Genomic DNA, 18314 nt, shown 5'->3' with positions numbered 1-18314 from the left:
GCCATTCCGTTTCTGGTATATTGCATTCCAGCAGCTAGCAAACTAGAACAGATTTTGGTACCGGAGAGTGGGGTGCTGCTGCTGTGGTTTGCAAATACCAAACATGTTGGAACAGCTTTTTAATTGGATAAGGGGAAGATTCTGGAGGAGTTGTGAGAAGCTTGATAGAGAAGGCCTAGAATGCTTTGGAGAGACTGTTGGGAGAAATGTGGACTCTAAAGATACCTCTGATGAAGCCCTAGACAGAAATGAGGCACGTGTTATTGGAGACTGGAAGGAAAGTGAGCCTTGTTTTAAAATGGCAGATAATTTGGCAAAATTGACTCGTGGCTTTGGCTGGAAGGCAGATTGTAAAAGCCATGAACTTGTATATTTAGCAGAAGAGATCTCCAAATTAAGTGTTGAAAGTGCAGCCTGGTTTCTCCTCACAGCTTATAGTGAAATGCGAAAGGAAAGAGATAAGCTGAGAACTGAACTCTTGAGTAAAAAGAAACTAGAAATTGAGGTCCTGGAAAATTCTGGGCCTACAGAAAGGGAGACTCCAGAGTATAGTGTCCTGAGTGTGGTCTTAACCAAATGTGAAACCAGCCAGCCATTTCAGAGAAAGTCAGGATCGGACATGGAGTTATCCAGGAAAGATTTGTGGAAACTCCTTATGTCTGATGGGCATGATCCAAGGCTACTGCATAGAAAGCCAACGAGAGTGCTGTGGGACCTGTATAAACAGAGCTGCTGCCAGTCTGGACCGAGGGGTTCAGAGAAGGGACACATTGGAGGAAAAATAACTTCAGAGGCAAAACCGTGGAGGCTGAGGTCTGAAGTCAAGAAGCCTCGGGCCAGGAGAGTGGACCCACCCAAGCCCGTGGAGAGGGTGAGTTTGCCCCAAAGGCAGAGAATGGGCCTTCCACCTCGTTGCAGTGGGAGAGTCATGCCGCCTCAGGTCTTGGAGAGAGTGAAGCACGTTCCTTGGGGTTTGGGGAGAGCCTGGCTGCCACCACATGGAGGGGTTGAGCGTGTGCCCCGGAAATGGCAGAGAGCCCGGGTGTGGCCCCAATGCTTGGAGAGGGTGGAGCTGAGAGAAAGGTGGTCTCCCCAATATCCCCCAAGGTTGCATTCAGAGAGAGGCAGGCGTAGGCATTTGGAAAGGGTGGGACTGCCACTTTCTAAAGCCCTGAGGATAAATGAGTCTCAGACTTTGAAATCTAATGGACTTTGCCCTGCGGGTTTTCGAAACTGTATGGGTCCAGTGACCCCTGTGTTCCTTCCTCCCTATGGAAATGTGTCTGTGTATCCTGTGAATGTTCCTTCTTTGTATGTTGGCAGCAAATAACTTGTGGATGAGTTTTCAAAGGTCCAAAGCAAATGGAGAAAATTTTGCCTTAGGACAGACCATGCCTGTAACTGACTTGATGACATTTTATACTGTCTCTAATTTTGTACTTCATTGTATTGCTACTGAAAGGTTTAAGGTTTCTAATATTGTTATGAAATTAATGTATTTTGTATTTGGGAAAAACATGTCTTTTTTAGGGGCCAGAGGGTGGAATGTGCTGGTTTGAAGGGAAGTATGCCCCCTAAGAAAAGCCATGTTTTAATATAAATCCCATTTCATAAAGGTAGAATAATCCCTATTCAATACTGTATATTTGAAACTGTAATGAGATCATCTCCCTGGTTGATGTGATTTAGTCAAGAATGGTTGTTTAACTGGATTAGGGGATGACATGTCTCCACCCATTTGAGTGGGTCTTGATTGGTTTATTGGAGTTCTATAAAAGAGGAAACATTTTGGAGAGAGAGACTCAGAGAGAGCAGAGAATGCTGCAGCACCATGAAGCAGAGAGTCCACCAGCCAGCAACCTTTGGAGATGAAGAAGGAGAACGCCTCCCGGGGAGCTTCACGAAATAGGAAGCCAGGAGACAAAGCTAGCAGATGATACCGTATTCGCCATGTGCCTGTCCAGCCGAGAGAGGAGCCCTGACTGCGTTCACCATGTGCCTTTCCAGATGAGAGAGAAACCCTGAACTTCATCGGCCTTCTTGAACCAAGGTATCTTTCCCCGGATGCCTTTGATTGGACATTTCTATAGACTTGTTTTAATTGGGACATTTTCTCGGCCTTAGATCTGTAAACTAGCAACTCATTAAATTCCCCTTGTTAAAAGCCATTCCGTTTCTGGTATATTGCATTCCAGCAGCTAGCAAACTAGAACAAAAATATTTTCTGGCAAGCATCTTATTTTATGGTGGGATCCTGAGCTGTGTCTTTATGCCATTTAGTAGTGTTACAGAGGGCATCAGAAACCGTGCCCTCCTTGAAAATCCTTTGTGGAGCAAAAGAGCTCCATAAAAACATACCTTAAATCCCCAGTAGTCAAATTCAAACAAACACTTCTTTTCTTTCTAGCACTGGATCCCAAAGCCTTTTATTAGTAAGGAGACCATTTTAAAAAGGCAACAGGTTTGTGACAAGGACCAGGATTAGAAAGGATATTTATTTATTAGGAAAATAAAGTCTGATTTCTTTTCATATCAGTGTGCAAAATTTAAGGCAGTTGTTTTTGTGAAATGAAAATCAAACTTTCTGGAAAACATTCAGGTCTGTCTGTGGTGTGTTTCTCTTGAAGGGACTGTCCAAGGCACTGGTTACCAACTATGACCTCTCGGGTTTCGAGGCTGCGTCCTAGGAATGCCCGTTCCTTGGCTACATCGACAGAGAATCAGAGAGTCGAGAGCTGTCATGGGCAGCACGAGGCCTGTGGGTACTTCCTGCCCCTCCAGACGAGGTGGCAGGACGATGACCAGTATGGCCATGTGAACCACGTCGTGGACTACAGCTTCTTCCACACCATTAGCAACCACTACCTGATCAGGAAGGCCGGGTTCTGTTCCCCAGGACCTCTCCTCATCCCTCCGTGGAGTCTCTCTGCAGGGCGTCCTGGGAAGAGTTTGCTCTCATTTTCCTCCGCTAATGCATGTCTTTAGTTGAGCAAACTGAGAGCTGGACTATTCCGGAAGGACCACCCTGGGAGCAAAGGAGCGTGTTGCTGCGCTGCCCTTGCAGACTCCGTTGATTGTAAATCTGGGTCCTTTGCATTAAATTGTGCAGACTTTGATTCACACCCACCACATGATGGTCAGTCCCTGGGCAACTGGAGCAGACAGTGACATCAACCCTCAAAGCCTTTTCATGAGAAAAGCAGCAGGTTCTCCCAAAAAGGGTACACAAAGGAAAGAGGAGAGAGAGGAAAGAGGAAAGTTAAGAAACATCCTCCAAATGACATGTCGACCATGCTGTGATCACTGTATGGTAATTGTGTTTGCAAGACTGGCTGGTAAAGCTTTGGTTAGTATAATCCACTTAATGAAAGATGGTGGTTAAGAGAGAGCTGCTGAAATCCTAGATCCACCTTGCATTAACTGTGCTGTTTTGAGCAAATTATTTAGCTTTATTGAATCTTCTGTAAAAATAGCTCACATTTATGAGCGCTTCCACTATATTTAGTTCTTTGAAGAACTTTATACAGATTTCCATATTTAATCCTTAAAATAACTCTGAGTGAACAGCAGAGGTTGTCAGTAGAATGCCTAAACCTCATGGCCTCTATTCTTTTGGGGTGCACGGACCTGACTCTCAGCTGCTGGCACAAACATTTCTTTGCCCAAGGACCTTCTCTGGCAGAACCCCTTTTGCAGGCAGACCAGAAGTGCTGAAGAATTACTGCCCCTAGCAGCTGCCCTCAACCACTGACTGATGGGAGTTGGCATATAAATACTCCAGCTTTCCCACTTGGAAACTCTGAGGTGCCTACTTTCCACTGGCTCCCAGATTTCCCCAGTGGAAATAAGCTCCAGTTACCCAGAACAGTAACTTTTTTCTAAAATAATTTACATAACCTAAAATTCCCCATTTTAGCCATTTTTTAGTGTAACCACAATATTGTAACCATCACCGTGATCAAAGTTCAGAACAATTCCATCACCCCAGAAGGAAAACACCTGATCTGTTAGCAGTAACTCTCAATTCCCTCCTCCCTCCATCCCCTGGAAACCATTAATCCACTTTCTGTCTTTAAGGATTTGCCTGTTCTGGATATTTCATATAAATGGGATCATACAATATGCGGCCTTTTTGTCTGACTTCTTTTACTTCACGTCGCGTTTTCAAGGTTCATGCGCCTTGAATCATGTATCAGTGCTTCATTCCTTTTTACGACCGAATAATCGCCCTTTATATGGATATAGCATATTCTGTTTATCCATTCATCAATTAATGGACATTTGGATTATTTCTACCTTTTGGCTATTATAAATAATGCTTATGAACATTAGTGAACAATTTTTTAATTTAAAAAATTTTTTTAAATACCAAAAAACAGCAAATGCAAACATTCTTAACTTTTGATCATTCCATTTTACATATATAATCAGTAATTCACAATATAATCACATAGTTGCATATTCATCATCATGATCATTTCTTGGAACATTTGCGTCTATCTATTCAGAAAAAGAAATAAACAGAAAACAGAAAAAAATTCATACATACCATACCCCTTACCCCTCCCTTTCGTTGATCACTAGCATTTCAAACTAAATTTATTTTAACATTTGTTCCCCCTATTATTTATTTTTATTCCATATGTTCTACTCGTCTGTTGACAAGGTAGATAAAAGGAGCATCAGACACAAGGTTTTCACAATCAGACAGTCACATTGTGAAAGCTCTATCATTATACAATCATCTTCAAGAGACATGGCTACTGGAACACAGCTCTACATTTTTAGGCAGTTCCCTCCAGCCTCTCCATTACATCTTGACTAACAAGTTGATATCTATTTAATGCATAAGAATAACCTCCAGGATAACCTCTCGACTGTTTGGAATCTCTCAGCCATTGACACTTTATTTTGTCTCATTTCACTCTTCCCCTTTTTGGTTGAGAAGGTTTTCTCAATCCCTTGATGCTGAGTCTCAGCTCATTCTAGGGGTTTTCACCATCCCCTGATGCTGAGTCTCAGCTTATTCTAGGATTTCTGTCCCATGTTGCCAGAAAGGTCCACACCCCTGGGAGTCATGTCCCATGTAGACAGGGGGAGGGTGGTGAGTTTGCTTGTTGTGCTGGCTGGAGAGAGAGGCCACATCTGAGCCACAAAAGAGGTTCTCTTGGGGGTGACTCTTAGGCCTAATCTTAAGTACGCTTGACCTACCCTTTATGGGGTTAAGTTTCATATGAACAAACCCCAAGACTGGGGGCTCAGCCTATAGCTTTGGTGGTCCACACTGCTTGTGAGAATATCAAGAATTCAACTTGGAGAAGTTGAATTTTACCCCATTCTCACCATTCCCTGAAGGAAACTTTGCAAATACTTTTTTATTCACTGTTCAAATCACTCGGGATTTATTGGGGCATCACTCTGGACAAACCAACAAAATCTCATGTCCTACTCAAGGTTCCATGTACTTATGGTGTTCAATTAAGCTATCTGTGTAAGTTATACTAGGAAATGCACTAGTCAAGATATAAATTTTGGGGCGGGTCACGGTGGCTCAGCAGGCAAGAATGCTTGCCTGCCATGCCAGAGGACCAGGGTTCGATTCCCAGTGCCTGCCCGTGTTAAAAAAAAAAAAAAATATATATATATATATATATATATATATAAATTTTGTACCAAATAAACATTTATTGCTTTAGTCTCACACATAAGTTGAAAATTTTAAATATTAATTACCATCTATTTCATGAACAATTTTTTGTTTAGACATATGGCTCCAATTTCTTGGGGATATAGCTAGGAGTAGAATTGCTGAGTCATATGGTAACTCTGTGTTTATTTTTTTGAGGAGGTACCAAAATGTTTTTTGCAGTGGCTGCAAGATTCTCTATTTCCACCAGCAGTGTATGAGCGTTCTGATTTCTCCACATCTTTGTCAACACTAATTATTTGTCTTTTTCTATAGCCACCCTGGTGGGTATGACGTATATCTCATTGTGGTTATGTTTTGCATTTCCCTGATGACTAACAGTGTTGAGCATCTTTTTATGTGTTTATTGACCTTTGGTGTATCTTCTTTGTCAAAAATGTCTGTGCAGATCCTTTGCCCATTTTTAATTGATTGCGCACATCATAATCTGAACACGTAATAGTTCAGTGTACATTTCCTGCAAACAAGGATATTCACTTATATGATCACCTTAAGTGCAGTTATCAAGTTCAAGAAATTTAACATTGATGTAAAACTTTCATTCTATACTCCAATGTCTTCTTATGTCCCAATAATTTCCTTTTGAGCAAAACCTTTCTCTTCCATTGTTGGATCACATCAGGTATCATGTACTACGTTTCACTGTCATTATCTCTTTAGTTTTTCTTTCTTTCCTTTTTGTGGAAATTATGGAAACATCTATACAATATAAATATTTCTATCAGAGTCCCTCCCAAACATACTATTTGGTCAGATCAGTCATACTCACAACGTTGCAGAGCCCTCCCCACCATCCATTACAGAACTTTCCCTTCACCCCAACAGGAATCCTACACTCATTTTACTTTAATTCTCTACTGCTTCTTTCTCCCACCCCTGGTCATCTGCATTCTACTCTCTGACTCTATAAGCTTGAATATTATCTGATATTCTCTTTTTGGTTACCACGGGGCTCAAATTTAACATCCTAAAACCTAGAAGAATCTTGTTTACTTTGATATCAACATAACCACTTCAACAGCATAGATAAACTATATTTCTATTACCCTCCATCCCTCCAACTTTATGTAGTTCTTCATCACAAATAACATATTGACGCATTATGAGTCCAAAACCATTGATTTCTCATTACATTTTATGCATTTGCCTTTTAGATTCCATATGAGGTAATGCATGGCGTTAAAATCAGAAGTACAGCAGTACTGGTATTTGTGTTTACCCATGTCGTTATCTATACCAGAGATCTTTATTCATTCATGTGGCTTCACTCTGGTGTCTAGTGTCCTTTCCTTTCAACCCAGAGAATTCTCTTTAGCATATCATATAAGGGCTGGTCTAATGGTGTCAAACTCCCTCTGCTTTTGTTCGTCTGAGAATGTTTTTATCCCTCCTTCATTTGTGAAAGATGGTTTTGCCGGATATATAATTCTCTTGGGTATTTTGCCAGAAAGCCATTCCTTTCAGTGCTTTAACTGTCATCCCACTACCTTCTTGCCTCCATGATTTCTGATGAGAAATTAGTGCTTTAATCTTACTGAGGCTCATTTGTATACGGCTTTCAGAATTCTTTATCTTTGGCATTCAACAGTTTGATTATAATATGTCACTGTGTGGGTCCATTTTGGTTTATCCTGTTTGGAATTTATTGAGCACCTTGGATGTATATATTCACGGTTTCATGAAATTTGGGCTGTTTTCAGTCATTATTTTTTTGAATATTCTCTCTGACCCTTTCTTTCTTCTCATCTGGGCCTCCCACAATGCATATATTGGTATGCTTGAGTGTCCCACAGGTTCTGCAGGCTCTGTTCACTTTTTTTCATACTACTTTCTGCTTCTCAGACTGGATGACTTCAGTTGTCTTGTCTTCAAGTTCACTGATTGTTTCTTCTGCAAGCTCCAATTAGCTTTTAAACTACCCTAGGGAATTTTTAATTGCTATTACAGTGGTTTTCAGATCTGTTTACTTTCTTTTTTTTTTTTTTTTTTTTAGAAATCATACCATTCTACATATGCAATCAGTAATTCTTAACATCATCACATAGATGCATGATCATCATTTCTTAGTACATTTGCATCGGTTTAGAAGAACTAGCAACACAACAGAAAAAGATATAGAATGTTAATATAGAGAAAAGAAATAAAAGTAATAATAATAGTAAAACAACAAACAAACAAACAAAAACCTATAGCTCAGATGCAGCTTCATTCAGTGTTTTAACATGATTACTTTACAATTAGGTATTATTGTGCTGTCCATTTTTGAGTTTTTGTATCTAGTCCTGTTGCACAGTCTGTATCCTTTCAGCTCCAATTACCCATTATCTTACCCAGTTTCTAACTCCTGCTGGACTCTGTTACCAATGACATATTCCAAGTTTATTCTCGAATGTCCGTTCACATCAGTGGGACCATACAATATTTGTCCTTTAGTTTTTGGCTAGACTCATTCAGCATAATGTTCTCTAGGTCCATCCATGTTATTACATGGTTCATAAGTTTATCTTGTCTTAAAGCTGCATAATATTCCATCGTATGTATATACCACAGTTTGTTTAGCCACTCGTCTGTTGATGGACATTTTGGCTGTTTCCATCTCTTTGCAATTGTAAATAACGCTGCTATAGACATTGGTGTGCAAATGTCCGTTTGTGTCTTTGCCCTTAAGTCCTTTGAGTAGATACCCAGCAATGGTATTCCTGGGTCGTATGGCAATTCTATATTCAGCTTTTTGAGGAACCGCCAAACTGCCTTCCACAGTGGTTGCACCCTTTGACATTCCCACCAACAGTGGATAAGTGTGCCTCTTTCTCTGCATCCTCTCCACAACTTGTCATTTTCTGTTTTGTTGATAATGGCCATTCTGGTGGGTGTGAGATGATATCTCATTGTGGTTTTGATTTGCATTTCTCTAATGGCCAGGGACGTTGAGCATCTCTTCATGTGCCTTTTGGCCATTTGTATTTCCTCTTCTGGTAGGTGTCTGTTCAAGTCTTTTTCCCATTTTGTAACTGGGTTGGCTGTCTTTTTGTTGTTGAGTTGAACAATTTCTTTATAAATTCTGGATACTAGACCTTTATCTGATATGTCATTTCCAAATATTATCTCCCATTGTGTAGGCTGTCTTTCTACTTTCTTGATGAAGTTCTTTGATGCACAAAAGTGTTTAATTTTGAGGAGCTCCCATTTATTTATTTCCTTCTTCAGTGCTCTTGCTTTAGGTTTAAGGTCCATAAAACCGCCTCCAATTGTAAGTTTCATAAGATATCTCCCTACATTTTCCTCTAACTGTTTTATGGTCTTAGACCTAATGTTTAGATCTTTGATCCATTTTGAGTTAACTTTTGTATAAGGTGTGAGATATGGGTCTTCTTTCATTCTTTTGCATATGGATATCCAGTTCTCTAGGCAACATTTATTGAAGAGACTGTTTTGTCCCAGGTGAGTTGGCTTGATTGCCTTATCGAAGATCAAATGTCCATAGATGAGAGGGTCTATATCTGAGCACTCTATTCGATTCCATTGGTAGATATATCTATCTTTATGCCAATACCATGCTGTTTTGACCACTGTGGCTTCATAATATGCCTTAAAGTCCGGCAGCGTGAGACCTCCAGCTTCGTTTTTTTTCCCTCAAGATGTTTTTAGCAATTCGGGGCACCCTGCCCTTCCAGATAAATTTGCTTATTGGTTTTTCTATTTCTGAAAAATAAGTTGTTGGGATTTTGATTGGTATTGCATTGAATCTGTAAATCAATTTAGGTAGGATTGACATCTTAACTATATTTAGTCTTCCAATCCATGAACACGGTATGCCCTTCCATCTATTTAGGTCTTCTGTTTACTTTCTTTTCATAATTTCTCTCTCTCTACTGATATTCTCTTTGTGTGCATCTATCATTTTCCCGATTTCTTTTAGCTCTTTGAGCACATTTAGAACCATTTTAAAAAAAATTTTATCTGGAATGTCTCAGGCCTCGTCCATCTCATTTGATGGTTTTTGAAGCTTTAATCTTCTCCTTTTCCTGGGCCATCATTTTCTGTTTCTTTGTATGGTTTGTCATCTTTTGTTAAAACGTGAACATTTGGCTATTTTAGTATGCTGTCATTGCAATTACACTCTGAGGCATCTTTTCCTTAAGTTTATGTGTAGTGTTATGACAGAGCTTTCCTTGAATGCCAGGAGCTAACAAAAAAAGAAAGGAAAAAAAAAAACACTTTTTCCAGTCTGTGCAGATTAAGCTGTGCAAATGTTCTTCTTCAGGACATATTCACAGAATGAGTTAGAGGATAGCTCCAGGCCAAAGTGTAGAGGCCTCCCTGGTCCTTTCTATTCAGGCATCTTGTCTTGGGTATGACCACGTGGCCTTTGGAATTTCCCTGTTACATGTTACTGAAAGTCTCCTCTTAACTAGAAAACAGTTTCCTTACTTTTCTGGGTACTGCATTGTACGTTCAACAGCCAGAAATCCCTTACCCCAGAGAGCATGACTTGATTGATCGCCCATGTGTTCTATAAGAGAGCTTGGTGAACTGCCTTCTACATGCTGGGCAAGTTCTGGGACAGTAAATCCCTTGGGCCACCACCAGAGAGACTGGGCCAGACATACAATGCTTCCTCTAGAATTGGGACCAGGGATCTGTACTGGGAGTGTGGGAAAGCTCCTTGCCAAGCATGTGAGCAATAGGAGAGGAGCCAGCCAGGGTGCCGTGAGATCCTACCACTTTAAGTTGTGTTTTCCTTGATTCCGTGCTGCCCTGTTACTGTAATCCTTTAACTGTTTTCTGGAGCTTTGAGAAAGATGTTTTTGTTTGTTCTTACTGGTTGTTCAAGGATTCTTTGGGGTGATGGAGTCCTCAGGCTTCTCACGCCATCATCTTGATTGGGGTAGGACTGCTCATTTTTAATTGATTACTTGCCTTTCATTGTTAAGTTGTAAGCGTTCTGTATTATATTCTGGATACTAGATCCTTATTATATATATATATATATGGTTTACAAATATTTTCTCCCTTCTGTGGGTTGTTTTTTCCTCTTTCTTGTTACTGTCCTTTGATGCAGAAAACTTTTTAATTTTTATGACAGTGGTAACTTTTTCTTTCTTTTCTTTGGAGGTGGGGGGATGCATGGTCCAGCAATCAAACCTGGGTCTCCCACATGGAAGGTGAGCATTCTACCCCTTACCATCCATGCACCCAAGAGTGGTAACTTTTTAAATAACAAAACCTTTTTTGGTAATTTACCTTCCAGCCCCTTTTTCATTTCCCAAGAAGCACTTAACTGAAAAATATACCAGATTGCAGGTTTTCTGGGTTAGGAACTTAAATTTCTTTTTCTTTTAGAAAGGAAATGTGTAACCCAAATCCTCCTGAACAGTTTTACCTTTGATAGATCCTGCTTCTCTCTTGTATGCTATGTGGTCCTGAATCTTTACACTAATTTTACTTTGTGTGCATGTGTCAGTAATTTCTCTGGGAGTAACTCTCTCTTGCTTACTTATGAATAATAAACCATTTTTTTCAGCACTCATTTTAGCTTTTAGAAGAGTGTGCACTTTATACTTTGAAAACCACAGCAGGAGGTAAACGCAGTATTTGAGGCTGCTTGTAATCTCACATCATTTGTCACATAGAGAAACCAACAGTGAATTTTTCAACTCACTCCAGGGTTATCCACTCTTTCTCAGGAAGGGTGAGCCTGTAACTTTCTTGGGTCGACTCTTAAAAGTGCCTAAATGCAGTTGAGACCTAGTGGTGTCTGGTTTTCATGGCTCATGCATGTCTCCCATTCACAAAACAGGCTTCTGGAAAGACGATGCGCAGGTATTGATGATTGAGTCCTTTATCCTATGAAGGTCGTGCCTGTGTGGTACCAATTTGTTATAAACTGTTTTATCCAAGGTCTGCTTCTTCCTCTTTGGGGGATGGGGATGGGGTTTGGCAGCATGTAAGGAGGAATTCTTGCCATAATAGAAGGTGTCCTGCCTCATACAGAAGTCTCCATGTATTGCACTTTGATTCTCAAGTTGTGAAAATGCCCTGCCTGTTGTGGTCAGGGACTTCCTAGTCATACTTATGTAGAGAAATGAATTTACCTTTATATGTTTTCTAAGAGATCTGAGGATTGTTTCATAGGTTGCTCATGGACTGTACTGGTTTGAAGCTGTTATGTACCCCAGGAAAGGCCATGTTCTTTTCATCCTTTCCTGGGGTACAGACTTATTGTGAGTGGGACCTTTTGATTAGGTTGTTTCAATTGAGATGTGACCCACCCCATTAATCCTTTACTGGAGTCCTTTTTGAGAAGATAAAAGGCAGAAAAAGCTGAGAGAGCTCAGAGAGAAACACCGGAGAGAGAGAGCTCACAGAGAGAGAAGAGCCCAGCAGGTGCTAAAAGAGAACACCCAGAAGCTCAGCGAGGAGGCAACCAGAATCAGGAATGGAGAGCAATGACACCTGGGAGTGAAGGCACCCTGGTATCTGACGGCTCTCTGACAGAGGAACCCTGGATGCCAGCAGCCTTTCTTCAGAGAAGGTACCATCCTGTTGATGCCTTAATTGGGACATTTTCATGTCCTTAGAACTGCAAAATGGGAAATGAATACATCCTCATTGTAAAAGCAACCCATCTCTGGTAGAGCACATCCCGGCAGCTTGAGCAAACTGAAACGTGGACTGTCAGAAGCAAAGTGAGCTACAGCAGCTTATAAAGGAGTGAGAAAGTCGGGAGGACCAGCTGCAGAGGAGACAGCCGCAGCAGTATTGGCCGGGAGTGTGAGGCAAAGCCACTGCCGAGACTTTGGCGCCTCAGCTCCTTCACTGGCCTTTGTCACCGGGGCCAGCGCCGCAAGGGTTCCAGCCACCCCCAGAGGTGATCGATGAGCCACAGGCTTGCCTAGAACATTCCTTTCTCGAGGGGAGTTTTCCTCAGGAAAGGAGGGTCCAGGAGCCAGGGAGGCCGTGGTGGGGAAGGGTGAGAAAGCAGCGGAACAGGCTGCAGTCTGCCCAAGGTTCCCTCCATTTTGACACGCGAAGGGGTTAAGTCATTCTTGAACAGTTTATCGCTCATCAATTGTAATTAAATATGTTTATATTAAATTATGTTCTGTAATTAATGTAAAATCCTTTAGTCTATGCTGTTATTAGAACCAGATGCTGAAGTACCAACAATATTTCAACATGCGTGCGCTGCCTCGCCAGCTGTCTAACTGTAATTACTTTAATCTCAGCTTGTTATCTAATTATCACCTTTGTAAAGGGAAAAGTACTCTCTAATGCTTACTGATTGTTTCAGATGGGGATGAAGAGTGGGAACAGCTGTCAGAGATCTTGGGCCCTGTTTATCGCAGGGAGGGAACTTATCCTGAAGCTTATTTCAGGGCCAAACTGCTGAAAAAAAGATGGGCTGGGTGGGAACGGGGGCGGGGGGGAGGTGCTGGCCAGGGAGGGGGCGGTTGGGGGGGGTGAAGGGTGTGGCCCCTGGGGATAAACTGTCATGTGCACCTCCCTCCCCCAGCAACGTGTGAGGGGCAAGTCGCTTCATCTGTTCAAGATGCCTTTGCCTCAAACGGTAGCATGGAGTTGGCATAATTAGAATTTACCTGAGATGATTGTTGTGGGGATTAAATGAGATGATGCTTGTATAGCCCTTGGCACGGTGCTTGGCAGAACGTGCAGTGTTAGTAAACGTCAGCTATTCTTCTTCCTCTCTTAGAAAATTAAGGTTGGTTTTCTCCATTTCCTTCTTAGCCTCGATAGCTCTGAAACAATTGAAGTGGGAATCTACATGCCAGAAATGGGGCATTATCAATATTTTCTGAATTATGTCTAAATTCTGTCCTGGGAATGAAACTTACCTTTGCATTGCTACTTCAAAAATGATTTCACCAAACCAGACAGTAGTATAAATAAGTAATCCCAGGGAAATCTTGAATCTCCTGAGGAGAGGTTTTGTATATTACTGCAAATCGGTAAGTTGACGTGGCACTACAGGTTGTTACTAAATAGCTGTTAAAGCAGATTCCCTTAGGATATTTATTAAGTGTTTAATATCCGTTCATACTCTACCTCAGGGTTGCACCCCCGCAGCGGAGAGTTGGCACCAGCCCTCCCGGCCGGCCGTGCAGACAGCAGAAGCTCTACAAGTGGGAGTGGGCAGGGCGAAGGACAGGGGACTGAGCCGGGGAGAGAAGGACCAGAGGGAGAGGCTGGGTTATTGAGATTTGCCTAGGCTGTTAGCAAGGTCTGAGGGTGGATGGGAACTCCCGTCTTCAGGCCCCAGGTGGTCAGATGGGAGAGGACAAAAAGTAGGGGAACTTTTAAAAAGTTGTATATCTTATTCAGGTAAACGAAGGGAGAAGGGAATGGAAGGGGACAAGAAGAGAGGTCAGAAATCACAAAATCTAGCACAGGACTTTGTACAAAGAGCGCGGAGAGGAGAGAGGAGAGTACAGTGGCAAGGAGTACCTCTGTTCCAGTTCACACTCATTCCCTTAATAGCTGTGTGACCTTGGCTTTCATTTAACCCCTTTAAATATTGTACAGGTGTCCTGCCCCCTGGTATTAATGCTAACTAAGTGTAATATGTTTGCAGGGTGCATAATAAGTGCTCAGTAAACTAAAGGTTTTATCACTAGGAGGGAGCAGAGCTAGGGAAGTATGTCCAAGGAAGGACAATCAGAATGGTGAAGAGAGATCGGTGCTGGAAGTGCTGGAAGGACCTTTTCTAACAATTACAGATACAGACATATGGAATTTGTCAATTGGAGCCCAGTCAGGAACAGAGAAGCCTTTCTAGGTCTTTTAAACAGAGGGAATTTAATGCAGGGATTTGGCAACACAGGGGTTGGGAAGACTTGAAAAACCAAAAGGGCACAATGATGTAATGCAGAGATTAGAGACTGCAGAAGATGTTCTTCCTTTGGGGGCTGGGGAACAAAAGAGAGGACGTGATGTTACCAGAGCCTAGAACTATGGAGAAAGGCTGGACCCTGGAGGAGGGGCAGGGAATTAGGAGAGGCTGCCAAGAGCTGGGGCTGGAAGGAGAAAGAAGCTTAGCACAGAGTCTGCTCAGCACAGAGTCACTCACTCCCTTAAGAAGCCGGAGCCCGCCTCTGACTGCTGTGCTGGAGAAATGCTGACAGAGCTGGAAGAAGAAAGATTTCTTTCTTCTCTTCCTCCTGCAGCCCAGACTTCCCCTGCTGCCTCCCATTAGTGGAACCAAACCAGAGGCGAGCTAGCAAGACAGTGGTGGTGGTGGGGGGGGGACTTCATGCTCTTAAAATAACAGCAGAGCATAGAAGGGTGGGAATTGGGGCTGAGAGCAAGCTGGCAGGTAACCAGCACCGGGAGCCAGGCTGCCTTGTATGGTGCCCCTTTCCCCCCAGCAGTGTCCCTGGGGGATGCTCTTCAGTCATTGGAAGAGGGAGCGAGCACAGATCTCTCCTACTTGGCTGAACTTTGAGCTCTTTTAGACTCCCCTAGCCTGTGACTGCCCACATCCTCAGACTTCAGGTGACCCAGATCAGGTTTATTTTAGGTCCCTTTCCAGTCCCCTTCCCCACCTGGCATTTTGAGAAAAGTGTGAGTAGCCTGTTATTATTGATTTAATTAATATCTTCCTGGTTTCTAATTTTTTTCAAGTGGAAAGCAAGGTTTAGGTCTAGATTATATCTTCATTTGACAGCAAAGAGCATATAAATAAAGCAAGTGGGCTTTGCTTGACTTGTAGGAAGCTTGGTGGTTAAAGAATATGGGCTGGAGCCAGAAAGACGTGTCTTCTAGTCTCTGCTCTATCAGCAGTTGTGTGACCCAAGTTATTTTCCTTTCTCAGCCTCAGGTTCCTCATGTGTTTAAAGGAGTGAATAATATTATCCTCCCTTGTGAGCTCTAACTGGGATAGTGTCTGAAAATCCCTTAATACAGCGCCTGACACGTGGTAAACAATCAAAGAATGAGGGCCATTGTGTAATATTTATACTATTACTGTGTTGGTCTACTGGATTTCACTCCTCATCTGGCTATTGTGGCTTGTTCCAGAGCTAATCAACAGGTATTTAGAGAGCAGCAGAAGGAAGCAACACCTGAGACTGAATTCTGTAGCTTTAACATCAATGCACAAAAGTGACTTTTAGTATTCACACACAGGAACAAGAAACCTTCCTCAGAGAAGTCAGCATACCCTTTGACTGGTGTCATTTTGCTCGACTTTATGCCAAGCTCCAGAGGAAGCCAAAGCTCACGGAGGGTGGTTGCTGGTCTGCCTGCCCAGCAGTGAGGGACCAGGCCTTGTATAAACTTTCAGATCCATTTTACTGGTGATATCTACATACTGGGCAAAGGAGAAATGGGCTTATCAGCATCAGTCAAGCAGAAAGCTCTACTGTTATTTCTTCACATGTCATTGCAATAATAACCAAGTAGAGGCAGTGACTGGAGTTCCATGAGCTTCTGGAATGACTTATGACTTCTGGTTACCACAGACCATCTTAAATGTGTTTCAGCTTAAGGCACTTGAATGCCTTACAGTTCTCTGAAAACCTGACAGGCATATGGGAATCCAGCAGTGATGGTGGGAGACTGAGACCTGCCACACAGCCCAGGAGGTGCTGCTTCCCCGTGCCACGGAAAAAGAAAAAATCCTGGATGCTCCAGCATTGTGCAAAAAGGGGTGACTTTGGTTCTCTGAAGGAATTTCATTGAGGACCAAATATGTGCCAGGCAAGGTAATATACTCGGGATACATAAACGAATAAGACCCAGTCCTTTCCTTGAGAGGCTCACAGGCCAGTGAAGATAAACAATCCCCACACTCCACCATGGAAGTGCTGCCCTATAGCTCATTGGGTACAGTGATGGGATGAGGGAAAGAAGCCTGTGGGGAGTTCAGGGGAAAGGAAGAGCTTGGACAGCTTCCCCAGAAGGCCCTGGGGGCAGCACAGACCAGGCAGGCAACAGAGGGACAGAGCTGTGAAATAGGGTGTCCACCTAGAAACCAGCAAAGCATGCCTGCAAGAGGACACATGCTTGGAGCAGCCACTGGGGTCTGACAGCAATCATGATGATTTGCGGTGGCTAATTTAGCAGCAACAGGAGCAGGAGACCAAAGCTGGAATATCCCAAGGCGTATCACCTGGGGGAAAGCAGAGCCATGGGTCTTCCATGCCCAGGTGCCAAGGGGGTTGCTTTATGAGTAGGGGCTCCCACTATTCATCAGAAGAGCATAAACTCTATATAACTCCCTTCAGCTGAAGGCACACACCGGGCTCTGGGGTTACTCTTAATTATAGCATCTTTGGCTACTGAAGGAAGTATCCTAAAATGAGAAAAATAAGCCAGCAAAGGTGCCTTAATGAAATCTCTGCCATAGTGTCACCTACCATCACTTCCTGCGTAGTTCTTTCCTCTCCTGCCATAGTCACAAGCAGCGTGCTGATTCTCACCTTGTGCCTTTGGTTAAACTCTTGTCTCGACCTGGAATGAATGCACTTGTTCCTGGTCTTCAACAGGCTGGCTCTTCTGAACTTTTTATAATCTTTCCAACCGCTGCCCTTCAAATAGGATAGTGTCCACTCTCTCTATTCCCATTGGGCCATGCGTTTTCTACATTAGAAGTTCACAAGCTTTTTCGGTTAACTGCCAGATAATAAATCTCTCAGGCTTTGTGGGCCATAGGTCTCTGTTGCAACTGCTCAACTCGCAATTGTAGCAAGAAAATAGCCATAGACAATACACAAATGCATGAGTGTGGCTGTGTTTGAACAAAACTTCAGTTACAAAAACAGGTGTTTGACCAAATTTGGCCCCATTCTACACCATAGACCTATTGCTCCATTTATTTTTTCAGGCTTTAAAGTAATTTTATTGCATAGCAAACAATCCCCAAATCTCAGAGGCTTTCTACAGGAAATATTTTTATCTCCCTCATGGATCTGAGGATTGGCTGTGGCTCAGCTGGGATCAGCTGGGCTTAGGTCAGGTCTGTTCCCAATGTCTCCTATTCCAGCCCCAGGCTGAAGGAGCAGTGGCTCCCAGGGTGTGCTTGTCTCACAGTGGATGGCAGACGCCCAAGAGGGCAGTCAACAACCTGGGCCCATTTAAAGCCTCTGTCAGACATGGCACGCGTTGTGTCTGCTCATGTTCCATGGGCCAAGGTAAGTCACTTGGCCAAACCCAAAGTCACTGGGGTGAGGACGCCTAATGCCTTCTGCATTTGGCAAACCATGGCAAGAGTGGGGAAGGATGGAGAATTGGGAACAAAAAATGCAATTTACCACTTCATATTGACACTATTGAAGTATCTGTCTTCCCCATTAGGCTTCTTCAGTTCCTTGAGGATAGAAATTAACAGTTATTCCCCAGGTCCTAGTACAGTGCCTACAACATAGTTAGTGCTTCATGTGTTGAACTGAACCTACTTTTAGTTAACTGGCAAGAGTTTAGTGGCTGTGTGATAACAGGACTTTTTTTTTCCTAATGAAAAGGGACGGAACGCGAATGCGGTAGATGGAATCCTGTCCCCCAACAAAAATATGCTCACAATCTTAATCCTCATTCCTGCGGGTGTGAACCCATTTGTAGATAGGACCCTTTGACAATGTATTACCAG

The sequence above is a fragment of the Tamandua tetradactyla genome, chromosome 8 (assembly GCF_023851605.1).
Source record: "Tamandua tetradactyla isolate mTamTet1 chromosome 8, mTamTet1.pri, whole genome shotgun sequence".
Classification (NCBI taxonomy): Eukaryota; Metazoa; Chordata; class Mammalia; order Pilosa; family Myrmecophagidae; genus Tamandua; species Tamandua tetradactyla.
Note: the sequence above shows the minus strand (reverse complement) of the source record.